Source organism: Ambystoma mexicanum, chromosome 6q (assembly GCF_040938575.1).
Source record: "Ambystoma mexicanum isolate Mex_15411 chromosome 6q, UKY_AmexF1_1, whole genome shotgun sequence".
Taxonomy (NCBI): domain Eukaryota; kingdom Metazoa; phylum Chordata; class Amphibia; order Caudata; family Ambystomatidae; genus Ambystoma; species Ambystoma mexicanum.
Window position 1 is genome coordinate 135,378,387 of NC_090937.1, and position 17,433 is coordinate 135,395,819.

Sequence of the window (17,433 nt, forward strand, 5' to 3'; positions counted from 1 at the left end):
AACTTTGCTCAAGCCTACAACCCAAACCGCTGGACGGATTTTCACCGGTGCTTGGTTCCGAAAGAGTGCTTTTGTAAATTTGGTGAAAATCCAACCAGTAGTTTTTTTTTAAAATGACCAAAAAGTATGTCACAAAAAATAAGTCATATCTATGTCCGCTCCGTGGACACAATTCCCTATTCGCTCCGCGGACAGGACACATATTGGTTAATCGGCTTGCGTCATGTCAGCGGACATGCGATGTGTTTGCTGATTGGAAGCTTGAAGTGCGTCAAATTTTTGGAAACGCCCACCATCTTGGATTCACGGACAGGGGCTGGTGTCTGTGGACATCGCGGTAAAAACATATAAAAAGACAAAACATTGCACTTGTCAAACTTATCAAATAATCTCTGGGGAGGTGAGGGGTGATGAGGATGGGATGGGATATGGCTGCAAGAAGGAAAAAAAACCTGTTTTTTTTGCCGCGAAAGTCTGCGAACAGTCCGGAAGTTCGCAAACAGTCCTGTAAAGTTTGCAAACACCTCAGCATTACAGGGTTGGTGAAATGAAGTTCTTGGATGGCTTATAACTTTGGCGCCACTTAATGGAACTGTATGAAACGTATGTATATGCATGTTTATTTCTGACCCGATTCTGAGTGAGTATGCAAAGTTCGGTGGGATTCTGTCATGAGGGGGCAAAATTAGAAGGGGGGTCCCAAAATAATGTAAAGGCTTATAAATGAGGTGGCATTTGACGAATCTACACTTAATTTGTGAAACTAATAACAAATTTAGATATGAATGTTTTTGCAAAGTTTGGTGGGATTTTATGAAGAGGGGGCAAAATTGGAGGGGGGTCCCAAATAATGTAAAGGCTTATAAATGAAGTGCCATTTGACGAATCTACACTTCATTTGGCAACGGATAATAGATCTATATATACATATTTTTGCAAGGTTTGGTGGGATTCTGTCAAGAGGGAGCAAAATTAGAAGGGGGGGTCCCAAAATCTTGTAAAGGCTTATAAATGTAGTGCCATTTGACAAATCTACACAAAGGTTAATGACAAATGGGGTTAAAGTGGCCTTGTTCACCTGGGACCAGCTATGTGGTAAAGTATTTGAAAGTGGGATAGGTTTGAAAGGGGAACAAAAGTGCTTGTGGTAATATCGACATAGGGTTCTCTCTTTGCCTTCTGCAGCTGCCATGGAAAGGGAAGAGTGTTTCTGTACGGAGCACCACCTTCCCTTCCAATGGAGGCCATCTTGGAAAAGGATTTTCCTTCCTACAGAGGGACGCCATAGGCGTCCCAGTATAGGAAGAAAAAATGTTTTTTTCTTTTAGCACCCCGGATTGCCGCTTTGGGAACCTGAGGTGCCAATGGCCTTCATCTCCCATTGCAAGGGCTGGAAGGGGGGAATAATGGTGCAGAGCCTCATTATCCACCCTCTGCTTTGCTTGGGGCGATAACTTGGGCTGCCGAGCCGTTATCCCTGTTCCAGTCCCTGGAACGGGGGATGAACGCCACATTATTCCCATTAGCTAACACAAAATGCTAATGGAAATGTTGGAACATCTTATTGTTTCTATGTACTTTACTGAGAAATGTAAAGTAGATGGAGTCTGTAAGATTTATTTTTTGGTTCTATATTTTAACTTTCTTTTGTTGTTTTCTTTTTTTTTGCAGGAGTGGTTAAAACGTGGCAGCTGGTGGGTTTTTGTGTACCACAGAAGTAGGCTGTGTGGTTACAGTATTGGTTGAGGAAGATGAGGTGGAGGAAGACAGTCTTGCTAAGAAAGGAACAACCTTTCTGGGAGCATTGCAGTGGTTGGATTTGCGACGCATGGAGGTGATCCTATAAGAGTACCCACCAGCTGCCTTGCAAGCAATAAAAGAGGCTGTTGATCTATATCTTTCGAAAACAACAGTCCTCTGTATATACTGCAACACACCACTCTGCAGGGGGAAGCAATTTAGAAGTGCTTTTGAAGCTGTAATCAAGGAACATAAGAAATACTTTGCCCTACCATAGAAGTAACATAAGTGCAACATCTTCCCCTGTCCACCTGCACCTGCATATTAGTGCTTGGTGCCTCTTCTCACCTTTCCCTCCCCACTTTATGTTTTAAGCACTCCTGCAAAAAAATGCAGAAATATGCACAGATGTCCTAGGACATCTGAAGTGTCTGCAGACATCACACCACTGTCCCAGGACATCTGGAGTGTTTGCAAACTTTGTAGAAGAAAAACACCAGTTTGTTTGCTCCTTATGGCCATTTCCCATCCCATCCTCATCACCCCCCACCTCTTCAGAGATTGTTTGTTGAGTTTGACAAGTGCAATGTTGTTTTTTTTAATGTTTCTACTGCAGTTTCCAAGGACACCAGCAAAAGTCTGCGAATCCAACATGGCGGGTGTTCCCAGAAAACCGACGCATTTCACTCTTTTCCCCACCCATCCAATCAAAGGGCACGCCCGATGTCTGCAGACTTCACGTTGCTCGATAGGCCAATCAGAGGCCTGTCCGCGGACCAAACAGGGAAATAGGTCGGCAGACCTACTTTTTGGTCTTTCTTAAAAATGTACTGGAATGATTTACACCCAATTTACAAAAGCACGCTTCCGGGACCAAGCCGTCCTGCTGCAAATATGGTGAAAATCCGGTTTGGGCTGCAGTTGTGGGCAAGGTTTTTTTCATTTATGTCTATGGGGAAAAAAAGAAAGTGGGACATCCTATAACTTTGCCCCCCCTTGACGAAAACACACCAAACTTGCCAGAAAAATTCAGAGCGGGCCATATACTTTGTTTAGCAAAGTTTGGTGAGGATTTGTCCAGGGGGAGCAAAGTTATAAGCTCTTCCTATGGGTTTAGCAACTTTGTAGCTTCAGAAAACTTACTGAAAACCTCATGAATACCAACGTCCTAATAAAGACATTCAAAAAAGAAATAGCTTGTTTCAAAACAAATCAATCAAAAGAAATACCAGACCAAATATAAATATGATGTTCCAGAACGTTTTTATAAAAAGAGTACAAACATAGTAGATATAGCCTACAAAATAAAAGACAATGAAGAATCCCAATGGTGCCAATTACCTTTATACAAAAACTAAATACAAAATAACTGACCCCTCAACAATTTGCATGTACAGCAACACAAAGCTTGACAATAACCAAATGCCATCACGTGCTACAGCTGATAACTTAGAAATATTCCCACTTCCGAAAGCTCTCCAACAACTTAACATGTACGAGAGCAGTATAATCCAAACAGTACATCGATTTCAAGCTATAATATGCATTCAACAAAAATTAGCTGAAATACCTCAATCCAAGTTACTAAAGGGCATCTGTGGCTAAGTAGAATATTTGCCATTAAATCTGAAAGAACATGTACAAACTCTAGGAGTACAATGACCAATAGATCAATTGTTGATTGTACTAGTGAATGGTGTGCCAAAAAAATAAAATAATTGGCAACAACTAGTCGACTTAAACAAAGTCAGACAAGTCCTACAATATCTAAAAGAAAACAATGAAAACTACAAAGATATAAACATAGAGGAAAACTTTAGAGAAACCACTGATATTATTCAAGACTAACCAGCAACTGGGCAATTTGAACGTGTAGATCCTGTTACTGCAGCCAACATTTTAGACCAGTATACAATGCACTAACTACACTCTAAAGACACCATTGGTGATGCATTATAAACATATCAAATGCATCAAGTCAAAGGATCCACGATGAGCATATGGAAAAAAGTGCAGAAGCACGTTCTTTTCCTTTTCCTCTTTCCTACAGGAAAAGTAGGAAGATATGATGAAAGCTCCACACAAATGAGTGCATCAGAATATCGCTCTTTAAGAATACATTATGAAGACCCCAGATTCCGGCAAAATGTCAAATACATTTTCAACCTCCTCTTTGAAAGTGAACTAGCAACTCTATGTTATGGAGTTGCACACACATTAAAAACAGGCTCTAACTTTTTAAACATATCTGCTACCCAAAAAAATAAAATAAAATAATAAAAGACAAAGTTGAAGTTTTTCATTCAAGTATCACAAATCCCTTGGCAAACATGTGTGGTACAAACAAATACTGGTTCCAGTTGTGCAGAGTACACATGGGATGACTTGCAGGACTTCTTACACACTGAAAACCAAAATAAAGATGGAATAGATATCAAAACAGTTTGTATACATTTTTCCAGTCAAAATTGGCTTTCTTCTCCCGGGTGAGTCCTCAAATATAATAGTTGATTTACAAGTTGTCAGCACTTAAGGCACTCTTCTTGTGACCGTAGCAATAACAGAAACCTATGTTTGACTTAGAATTGTGCCCTTAAACTGTGTGATAACTCTATATAACTTAATTTGTCTTCAATAATCACATCAAGTTTTCATAGTTTGCATTGTACTTCTTTATTGTATTTTACACATTTTCTTCAGTTGTTTTGCATTGTTATCATACAATTTCATGTTTATGCCCTCCTACTGTTCATCTCCCAACACGTTACACATTGAGCTGCATGTCCATTTGTACACTGGATGGTTTGTTTGGACGGTTCGGAAATTTGGTTGAAAATTTGTTGGGTAAATGTTTTCTATGAGGGTTTCTTTTGCCATAATGGTGTCTTCTACCATTTCATAACCTCGGCCAACACCGTCTATTGCAATTGTTTTTTTTTTTGTGTTCTTGTTTATAAGCCTCTTCATTGAAATATGGTTATGGGCTGCTTTTGTGAATCCATTCGCCTTCACAAAAGTTTTAAAAGGTATCTATATTGACATTGCACATGTTTAGAAGTACTTTCTGTAATTTTTTAATGAATTTAGTTAGCGGTTTTATTCTGTTTAAAATCAATACAAAAATGTTCTCTTTAGTAGAAATGTGGTGTCAATTGAGCTTGAAGGATGTGTCTCCTGCGGTAGATTTTAAGGGTAGATTGTGACTTTTCAGCTTTTGTGATAAGATTGTGCGGAACTCTATGGTGGAACATTTTTTGTAACATTACGTTTTTGGATTCCTTTATAGTGGTTATGTTAACACTGGTACATATAGTGTTAGGTTCATTAGTGTGTTTGCTTTTCTTTCTAGATATTTTTATTTTTACTTTTTACAAGAGGGGCTTCACATTTTTTAGTTGTGGCTATTTTAGTTTCTTTGAGTGTGGTTAGTAGCTCTTTTGTTTTAATTTGTTCCATACATTGTTTTAGAGGTGGATGATTACATGGCTTGCTTATACTTTTATCTGCTCTATTTTTTCTTTCTTTTCTACTGAGTTTATTTTTAGTAGGCATTGTGTTGTGTCTGTTGGAAAACATGAAAGTTTGAGTTTAAAAGTTGTGGAATTTATGCAGATGTATTGCGTATGGGTGTGTGGGTGTGACTGCAGAGATGAATAGTGTGTTGTGTGATTGTGTAGTGTGATGACAGTTGTGCTTTGGGAGGTTGTAAGAGTAAGAGTGTGTACATGTGTGATGGTTTTGGGTTAGTGAGCAAGAGAGTGGTGGTGCAAATCAATAAGTAGCGACATTGGGATGTTTGAGGAAAACAGTGCGTGTTATACCGGTGGTGTTGAGATGGAAAAAGAAAGAGTGTGCATGTTTCAATATGATAAGTAAGAGTTAAATAAATGTTGTTGATTTCAAAAGAATATTCTAGGCTAATATATAGTGACACTACATTGTTACCAAAATAGAGAACTAAATCCTATATTAATGTACATACTTTGTACACCATTTCGGTAGCTGTCTTTGGGAATTTTATTCTTTCCTGTAATTGTAAAAGAAGGATAGTAGGTATATATGGTAATGGTCAAGTACTTTTAGTAAGAGAGGCTGTTATTTATGAAGGTAGGATAAGTTGTTGGGAAAAAAAAAGTGAATAAAGTTGGGTTATGGATGGTGTACTAAAGTATGTTAAGTATGTTGTTAGAACACTCAGAGTATGAGTAGTGGTGTTTGCTCGATTGGAAAGTTCAGGGCAGAAAAGGGTGTAAGAAAAAGGTCCATCTGTAGGTTACTTTAGTGCTGCTGATTTTAATGAAAGAAGTGCTCAGTTTGTGGGTAATCTATTTGTAATGTGTTGCAGTGTTTAATAGTTTTTAAGAATAGAGAAAGTGTGACGTATGGTAATGCAATGGTGGATTGTTGTTGCAGCAGTGTTTGGTGTCTTATAGTAGAGGTTGGAAAAGAAGAGTACTCTATATGTAAACTGAAGTGTTGTATATAGATACGTTGGCGGTACACACATATGTGTAAGCAGGCAGACAATGGTGGCAGTGTAAGGGATGTAATGAGTGAGGTTGGAAAGTGTGACATGTTTATGGAATGGACAATGGAAAATGCTGAGAGTTATCAAATGTGTCTTTTTATCAGCATTTGTATGATAGTTAAAAAATGAATATGTGCATTTATGAGAGCACTGTGCACACCTTTTTGTAAAAGAAAATAAAAGCAGATGGAAAAGATTTGTTTCATTTGGGATGTGTAAGCTCAATATTTTGGTAGTACATGCATACTTTCCAACATAATCCCTTCCAGTCTATAGGTGCTTATGTAGTCCCGTGTTTTTCTGCAGAATCTGGAATGGAGCCCTATGTGATGCCTATTTTCAAACAGCATCTTTATCGTCTCCTAGTGGTAAAAACATCTGCGGTCCCCAACCACCACTTACACCTTCCGTCGCTTTTCCCTGATACAAGAACAAAAAGTGGTCCACCCACACCTTGGCCTCCACCAAAACCTCCCTCTCTGTCTGTGTTCTCCTACATACCGGTCCTTATGCCACAAGTTCCCCAAAACTATTTGTATTTTTGGTACTAACCACCATTAAAAGAGCCTCCCAGGCCTGGTTATCTAACAACTTTGTCCGGTTCTTATAGCTATTTTATAGACATCGCTGTCCCTTGTGAAATTGCCCTTTAGTCTAATTTTTTTGTTTAATACCTTCAATAGGTTGTTTTTTGTGCTCCTGCAGGACTCATCAAACTAACCTGGCCATAACATTTGTGTCTAAAATAATACTGGAAAATATTAGTCAAGGACACCCTCAGGTCCGCAAACAACTGCGCAACACTTTCTGGCAGTGAGTTAGGCTCAAGAATTTATAGGACAAGATACAGATTTTGTGCCACCACATTTTGTTGCAAAATTGCAGTCCTATTTTGCCCATTTCAACCTACATTTACAATAGGGATGCATACCACACAAATCTAATTGACAGTTGGGGGTTGAGGTTAGTTATAAACATGCCCACTTGAGGGTCAACCTGAGTGGGAAGGGGTTACTGAAAATCTCATGTACTACCCTGAAGTCTGAAATCAACTTCCAGTGTCACATACATAAGTAATTGCCAATGATAGATGATCTGAGCAAACTATTAAACGTCAGTGCTCTGGGAATATCTGATTTCATACGACCATTCAAGGACTTGTTGTCCCCTGGTGCATGATCTGTTGTCTACTAGATGTGGCACAGCAATATTATAGACATAGTCTTCCCACACTTCATATGAATCTGCCGGCACCCCTGGGCCCAACTTAACATTAAAATCACCTCCGAATAGCAACACCGTTTGACCGTCCAATTTGGCCAAGATGGCACCCTCCACTAAAGTTTTCAATTGCTCCAGCTTATTAATTTCCACCGAGTGGGAACTGTTGTAAAAGTTAACTATTATTATATTGTCCCCAAGCTTTGGAGTAAAAATCACATGCTGCACATATTACGATTTGGTTACCAGTTCTTTATTTCTATAATTCAGAGATATCTTAATTAGTGTAGTCAACCCCCCAAAGCATCGGACCCTTTTCTATTCAGAAGCCTTCACATTTAATTGAATAAACCCATCCAGTAGCACATCCTCAATCGCCCATATTTATTATAATAAAACAACATCATGTTTTTTCAAAAAGGCCACTATTTCTGGGGGCCCTAAATTTAAGTTCAGCACCAGCAATATTCCAGCTTAAAACAATATTTGTCCTACCGTTGTACTTTGCAATTCTGCCTTGTTCACACCATCTTGTACCTGTCCCTCTGAGAACAAAACCAATAGTGGCCCCACAGGTCTACTGCCCTGCGTCGTCACCATGGGTGCCTGTCTCGTCCTCAGCAGAACATTCCAAAGAGACTCATTACTATGCAATCTCTGTACTACGCAATTATCAAACATGGGCTTATTAGAGTCAGCTGTTTCAATCGAGGAACCACACTGACCAGGCATGTTGTTCCTTGAGACTCCCAAGAGCTGGCACGCATAGTGGTCCCCAATTCAGCCTCCATAACTTCTTACCTTACGCAAGACACAGCAGCTCTCTTCTGTTCATGCTCTAATCTCATCTGTCTAGACTCCACCTGATACAGTCAGACCATAGAGACTATCTAGTCGTGTACTAACATTGACCTTGTGGGCTGGGGGCATAGAGAGGGGTAAAAAGAGATCACATCAAACCCTAGCTCACATAAAGATTTAGCGTTGTTACATATGGGCTGTGCTACCAGAGGGGAAACCAACAATACCAGCAACGAATAACGAATTAGTTTGACTATAAAGTCCCGGTAATTCTAGACTCACAATGTCCTCTGATTTAATGCCCCATAAATAAGCTTATTGAGAAGCTTATTACAGGGTAAGTAGTAGGAACCCATTATATATATATATATATATATATATATATATATATATATATATATATATATATATATATATATATATATAGTATTACACAGCCACGCTAGTGGCTGTGTAGTTATGGTTAAGTTGTTGCTGTTTCCATAGGAAGAGCACTTTTTGGGCGGCTTATAACTCCGCTCCCCCTGGACGAATCCGCTCCCCCTGGACAAATCCACACCAAACTTTGCAAAAAAAGTATATGGCCCTCTGTGAATTTTGGAAAGTTTGGTGATGTTTGGTCCAGGGGGGGAAAAGTTATAGGGGGGTCCCAAAATGTCTTTTTTTCCCATAGACTGAATGGGGGAAACATTTTGCGCACGCCTACAGCCCAAACCGCTGGACGGATTTTCACCACATTTGCGGCAGGAGCAGCGGATTGGTCCCGAAAGTGTGCTTTTGTACATTTGGTGCCAATCCATCCTGTAGTTTTCTTTAAAATGACCAGAAAGTGTGTCTCAAAAAATGTGTGATATCTATGTCCGCTCCGTGGACATACTTCCCTGTTCGCTCCGTGGACAAGATACCGATTGGGTAATCCATTGCATCATGTCCGCGGACATGCCGTGCCTTCACTGATTGGATGTTGAACAGGATGAAGTGCGTCCGATTCTTTCGCTACGCCCGCCATCTCTCATTCATGTCTTGGTGTACGCGGACATCGCCGCTAAGCTAACAAACATAAAACAACACACCATTGCCCTTGTTAACCTTAGGAAATACTGTTTCAGAAGGTGAGGATTAATGAGGTTGGGATGGGGTGTGGCAGCAGGAAGTCAAAAAGTGGGGTTTATTGTCACCAAAGTCATATGGTAAATTGGAAGATGCTGCTTCATATAGTGTCCACTAAGCAACGGATAACTGTGTCTGTGTTACAATGCATTTAAAATAATATTGCAGACAAACTGGCGTCCTAGAGTTTGAAATCTGAGGCAGCCACCTGCACTGTTTGATGGAAACAACAGGTCTGCAAGTTTATGGGAGTACCAGTTCTCATGCATGCATTAAGATATGTTGTTGCAAAATCAGAATGTATTTTCATTCTGAGTGAAGGTCACTTGATTTGTTTTTTTTGGTTGCGAGCTCAGTAGGCCCACACATGCGACTGAACCCATAAGGGTCAATTGTTTTCTGACCTTGAGGCAGAGGGAAAATTCAGTAATAATGCAGGGAGTGAAAGTTTGGAAAGAGTACCATTTAGTAAGGTTAAGTATTGAAAACGTTTGTAAGACTCATGTAATATAAGTTCTAAAAAGATTCTTTGGTGCATGTACATTGCTGTCTGGGTTTAACGAAGATAATGGAGACGGTAACTATTGTGTACGTTTATTTTTGACGACTCTACACCGGAGCGAGTTTTAATTTTTTATTACCACAACAATAATTTGGCATTCTAACAGAGGTAATAGCTTTCTGTGTAGTTGGCATTTTTTTTGTTACTTATGGAGAGTGCAGATTCTCACCCTTTGTAGACTATCACTAGGTTAACCCATGTTCACCGCTATTATTTCTTTAAAATGCCATGTATGACCACATCGATTTGTGTAGCAGTTTCCACGTTATTTTTGTCTTTTTTGCAATTGTATGATGAAGGTTGGGTATTGATACGCATTTCCTGTTACTTTTCCGACCAGCTACATTCTGCAGTACTGTGATTGCTATGTATTCCAAATGCCAAGTGATGGTTTCTTTCCATGCCAGATGCACGTACATGTGACCGGCTGCCTAACCATTATGGTTTTGTGGGACGACAGGCCCGGGCCCATTTGTCCATAAGCTGGAGTGGCCATTAGGAGTTACATAACATGTTTTATGGTGGTGTAGGCCGAAGTACATGCCGAAGTCTTGGAAATCACTGTGCGACCGAAGCGGTTGCTTTATCGAAAGCAAAAACTTTGCGTATTCGAAAAGAACAACGTGTGCATCACGATTAACATTTTCGAAGATGACCCAGGAAACAAAGTTAATTGATTGAAAATGGGAATAGTCAGATGGTGTCGAACAGTTTATTGTGAAATAAAAGTACTTTACAAAACCTAAAATGTTAATCTTTTCTTTTACAAAGCAATTGATTATTTAAAAATGTAATGTGCTACGTTGTACGTCGCTGTGTGTTCATTTTCAGGTTGTGCGTCACGGCACGTAGTTTTGCTTTTTGCAAGCTGCCATGGAAAGCGAAGAGGGGCCATGTATGGAACAACCGCCTTCCCTTTCTATGGTGGCCATCTTGGAAAAGGATTTTGTTTTGTAATACAGGACTACACAGGCGTCCCGAATTATAACGTGAAATGCTACTTCTTAGTAGCACACGTTACTGCTTTGCAAATCTAGATTGTAAATGGCAAATCTTATTGCGTCTATGTCCTTTACTGAGAAATATAAAGTAGATGGAGTGTATGGGACTTTTTTTTTTAATATGTTTACACTTTGACAGGTGGTTCTTACAGGAAAATGTACTTTGTTTACGAATGGCTTTTTTTTAAAAAGAACAGCTAATAAGGAAATTTGCGAACGGAAATGAGGAAAGAGGCACCAAACAGTAATATAGGGGAGTAGGTGGAGGGGGGGAAATGTAGTGCATTTGTTATTTGTAAGGTAGGGGCAGTGTTTCTCATGCTCCTTCATTACAGCGGTGGTGCTGTTTTTTGGGGAGGAGGGTTGGGCTTAGTTCATGTCGTTTAAAGATAACTAGAACTTTTGCTAAAAGTATGTAATGTGTACTACATTGCTAATGGCTGACTACGAATAAGCGTTGGAGCTGTGCAAGGGAAATGTTGAAGGTGGACGTTCCTACATCAATATAAAATGTATTTCCACACTGTCCACGAGGCATACATCTTATTGTTAAATGTGTACGGATTCTCGGACACGTCACCGTCCTGTACCCCAGCATATGGTCATGTGGCATTCTCCGCAAGGTGTGCAATTAAGTCAGAAGTACTTTACATTATGGTTACATGCCACTACTACAAAACAATGACCTTTAGCAAAAAAACTTTGTTAAAGGGATGGTTTGGTTAAGTTTCACTACTAAAAATCTATGAAATTCACTAAAAAAAACGTTGTTAACAGGACGTTATGGTTTGCAGTAAAATCGAAAAACCCTTGAAATTCGCCAGTTATGGTAAGCTAAGCAACCATAACTCGCGCCACCACCGTGCACTGCTAAGACTAACACCAAGGACATCAAAGATGACATCACAAATGTCATTGATGACATCACTGATGACATCACATGTGCATTTAGTTTTCATGCACAGCCTCCACAAGGGATTGACATTATGATATTGGCAGAAAAGTAAATGCCAATTAGTTCATTAAGCAATGCATTGATATAAATTCCATTGCATTAATAAGTACTTTCAGTACATGAACGACCTTATGAAGAAACGTAGGCATTGTCTGCAGCATGCTCCATAGAGGTGCAATATTCCAAATCTTGCCATGTTCAATAGTAAAATGATAAATGCTTCCATTACAGAATTTTGCATACTGTGAAACATAAGTACCTATGAATGCTTCCCTTACTGCATAATTGTCCTATTACACACAAAACATAAAGAGACCACAATGCATACAAATAGAAGCATATATAAGGAACGTAAAGTAAGCAAAAAAGAACTGCAGTATTACCAGAAAGTGTTCATAACCAAACTGTTTAACTTAATGCACAGAAAAGATTCTTGTGTTTCAGGATTCCATCTTCTCCTATGTATATGTATCATATGTTGTAACTGTACCTAAGGAAGTATTGTAAGAACATATGAAAAGGGTAAGGTCTACAAATCTAGTACTTTTTATTTTTTGAATTCCTGACTGACAGTGAAGAAAGCCACATGGCTTAGATATGTCAGTGACCAAAATAAGAGGGAGCTAGACATGTGATGCCATTAGTGATGTCATCAATGACATTTGTGATGTCATCTTCGATTTCCTGGGTGTATGTCTTAGCAGTGCAAGGTGGTGGCGCGAGTTATAGTTGCTTAGCTTACCATAACTGGCAAATTTCAGGGGTTTTTCGATTTTGTATTTCAGAGCAGAAATATGCACCTAAAAAAAAGATTCTAGCAGCAGTACAAATCATTCTCGAGAAGGAATGCTTTAATTCTGCAGGAAAGACCATACATATAATAACACCAATTGCACAACTAGAAGTGACTAATCGTGCTAGTATTCCTAATTCAAATCACAACACACCCTATGGGCTCAGTGGATGTCAACTAGAGCAGCACCAGATTTCCACGTCCATTAAAAAGAGGAATTATTGCCTTGTGTAATTTTGAATGGACCATGAAGAATTAAGCTGATATTAGAGAGCCAGAAATCCTGCAGTGGATGCATGCTCATGTATTTTATACTGATGCACAGGGTCAAAATACTCAGCAGCATGTTCTGTAGTGAAAGGAAGATACAATCATGATAATGATGTGAACCCATAGACACACATACTGATCATTTGGGAGATACATCAGCACAAACTGCAGAATTGCAATCTTTGCTCTTGGAACTCTGACAAGTTGTACCAAACCAACCAACAATACCAGTGTCTGATTCAGACTATGTGGTTAGAAAATTCAACAGTGACTTAAAGTGTTGGGTAAACAATGATTTGGAAGACTCAAAAGGGAAGCCTATCACAGCAAAGCAGTTGTGGCAGCAGGTTTGGGACATAAAAGAGGGAAATTATCTTTTATGGATAACACATAAAAAAGCACATACATATGATCCTGTGCACAGCACCGTCAACGTGCTGGATGACTTATCTGCAAGGGAAAGGTCCACAAAATGAGTAGTAGTAGCATTAACCCGCTGAGTTACATGCACAGATGAGGACATAGATGCTTGCCTGAAGGGCAGTCCATACCCTGAGGGTTATCCAAGCAATTATGGTTACAGTAGAGAAGGCCAAGTAGTGCGAGTAAAAATTCCAATGAAAAAAGAAGATCCTATTCGGAGGGTTCTGTTGACCAGTTTGAAAAAGATAACATTCAAACAGCATGCACATGCAGGGTTGTCATCTACGCATTTTGGCATAAATGTGACCACTAACTTACTACAAGCTAGATACTGGTGGGCAGAATTGTGGAAGCATGTGAAGCACTACATAGCTAATTGTACAACTTGGCCACAGACAACAGTGGAGCATACTAAGTTTCCTTCAGAAACTCCATTACCAAGGGCACAAGCTGCTTTTAAATGCATAGTTATGGAACACATTTGTCCACTTCTACCAGTGAATACATATAAATATCTACTGATTAATGTAATGCTGATTGCAGGACAGTCATAAAGAACTTGTGATCCTATTCACCATGACAGCAGTACAGACTGTCTATGCTGACAATGATACAGCCTTTACTGGAAAAGCAGTGCAGGAAGCTTTGACTAGTATGGGGTCAAAACTGATCTTTTCTAACCCATTTCGCCCAGATGCAAATGGTGTTGTGGAAAAGGCCCTGACCAAATGCATTCTGGCTGGAGGGGGTAACTGGCTAGAACATGTGCCATTGGTAATAAACAGCATTAACAACGTGCCTCGTCAATCACAGTGCAATGCTAAATCTCCTCATGAACAATTGTTAAGCATCTCAATGGATATGCCTGACACACATAATATCTCCAGTCCCTCAACCATACCAGATCAGCTGCTGTTAAGGACGCTGTTGATATATTCTCTCTAGGAGATGACTTCAGATCCACCTGAAGAACCGACCCTCAAACAGGAGACTGGGTGTTGGAGAAGATCCATAATAGATCACCACTGGGACCTTACTACTGTCCGGCAGTTTCCTGGGATCAAGAACAGTAGTAATACCTGATCTACTGCCAAAGAAGGGTACATGTCAAGTGTCCATCGATCATCTGAAACCAGCGCCTGATGATTACTGCAATGTTTCCAAGGGAACAGACTCTGGGTGAAGATCATAAAGAATTACCAATGGTCTGTTGAATGATGAGAATATGTGACACACCAAGTATCATTCAAGGACTAAATACCAGATAAGGGTTAGTGACCTTGTTGCATCCAGCAAATTCAGAGACTGTTTTGGACTGAAAAATGGAAGATGATCTACATACTATTTTAGGCATTCTATGTTCTGTTGTGGCTAAGTCTCATAGTTTTCTATTCCACTCTTAGCACTATTACCACTGGACACTTTTTTAATTCCTGTCAATCCACACAGAGTAAGCAGCATGTTTAATTTAACACCACTAGCGTCTTCACATGTATTGCATACAAGGGATATGAAGAATAAAGATACAATCGTAACCATAGGTCTATATCCACTCTATCTAGCCAACTTCTGTGGTACTCAGGTACTCAGGGATGGGAAGGTGGTGCCAGCCTCGAACTGAGTTACCAATGAGCAGGTTATCCTAGAACTGTAAAACCGTTCTCAACCCTTTCCTGAGACTACAGGGGGAGGTTGGGGGCTCTAAAAACACGACCCTCGGAGTGTGAAAACATGACACTAGTGCCCATCAGAGTCATGCAATGTTTTTATTCCATGCATTGTCACACCAAAGCTCAATGCATCATACAAATATTGACAATCTGTAAATATGCATAAGTCTGCATTCAACTGATCATAAAGTCATGTGTGGACAACACTGACTTGCTGCTCGCTCAATTCAACAATGCCTTCTGAACTGGGGTTGTCCGACCCAGCGCTTTAAGACTAGGTAGCAATACGTTGAGATTGATGGAGATGCAGAATATACTCAAACATTCATAATCAAAGTAGCTCAGGATGTTGGCAAAGTGTAACTGTCTTGATATCAATTATCTAAAACAGGGAGTTTCAACGAACATCAACGAATTCGCTTGATCTTCACACTCAATGCACGTCATGAGAAAAGCAACTTTTATACTAAAAACCCATCATCATTGACGTCAACCTATGTTGCAAACTACAAAAACCTACTTTGGAAAGTAATAGGCTTAACAGGAACATCTAGGTATACGTTCCATACTAGTTGGGAAGGTGATTGGGTCCCTAACATTAGGTGGGGCAACTAAGCCCTCCCTTAGTGCAGGTCACTATGAATGTCATCAAATACACAACGTCCCATTGGATATACAAACTATAGGGCTCTTTATTACATGGCCCTCTATAATTGGTTGGCACCTTGTATCCCTCTGAAATATTCCACCTATGCAACCGCACACACGCTAACATCCAGGTGCTGGTGAGCTGGTCATAACCATAGATTCCCACTAATTAGCCTGTTCATATATCATCACACTTGCAGTCTGCCAGTCAATTAAGCTTTGAACTTAGCCTTGAACATTTTCTCAGAGATCGAGAATATGAGGGAGTATAGGCATACTCTGTCTTCTTGGTTTCAATACAGCTCGTCCCAGTGTCTATTTTCATCCAGCCATGTGACTGCAGACCATTTTAGATCTTTCTGCATTTAAAGTACTATTAGATGATGAACCTCTGACGTCTTCAATGTTCTCACTCCTTACCTAAGACAGGAGTTCTGTTCTTTCACACATTCTGTAACCACTGTGGGAAGATTCAGGCCCAAGGTGGCATTGACTTCTTGGTGCTGAGCCAGCCAAGCCCTTCCTTGGTACACCTTCATGGTTAAGTTTTCATTTCTAACTGCAACACACTGAAACCCTTTCTTTTCACTGGATCTAGCTCTGCTTAAGTGTGTTGTGGAATCATCCATAGTCCATAAGTTTCCCATGCATATATGTTGGCGCATCGCCACAACCTATTCACTACATAGATAACCTTTAAGAATACTTTGTCTACATGCGTTACTGCTTCTGTACAATTGTAAAATGACTTGATATTTTACACGAAATGCTGTTCATCTTTGGCACCTCCTCCTTAGAGTGCCTGTAGAATGTTTATGTTCTCTCGTCTCTGCATCTCTTTTGGGTGTGTCAGCTCTGTTCTTCATGATGTCACCAATCTTCTCTTTTGCTCAGTTTTCATGCTTTTTCCAGGATTTCATTCAAATGGCCATCATATTGCATTGTATGCATGTATGGCTTTCTCAATGGGAATCTTACTTCCAGGATTCTCTTCGGTATGGGCCCTCTCACTGGCATTGCACGTGTCTCACACTCTGGCTCCCAACATATAAGCAACATGGGGGAGGGGATTTGGGCGGAGGTACTTGGCTCCATCTCTACATTTCCCCAGTCTGTTTCAAAGGCTACTGCTGAGGGCATGTACTTAAGTTGAATTCAAAAGATATCTATATCCATCACACCTGCAACAAATAGTCTTGGAGGCGGACATTGGAAGGAACTAGCTGGACTCTCAGAAGGCACTCAACCATCGGCATGCAAACACTCAACCCTGATATACTCACCATAACACCACTGATAGCATGCATTGCAAGATGCATAGAACCAGTCCCTCCTGCCAATTGTAAATGAATGCTGCACATAAACAAACACCTGCTGTAATACCCATACGTGACCGCTATGGTGTGTGTATGACAAACCCTGCTACAACTAAGAAGCCTTCCTAAAAGCAGCAGAAGATCTCAGAACAGCTGTGGCTAACACCTGCAAATCCACCCTGAATGGTCTTCACAATATACTGACCTCGAATGCAGAGGCATGTAACACAGAGCGTCTCCATCTAAACTAGGACGCCATACAGCAACAGAAGGTTGTTGAATAGCCTTGTCAAAAAAGGCATGACATGCTGAAAGAAGCGCAGAGGAAGCTGAGAGGTAGACAGTCATTTTGAACACTAAACCCACAGAGGAGGCACCTATTCAGAACCCACCAG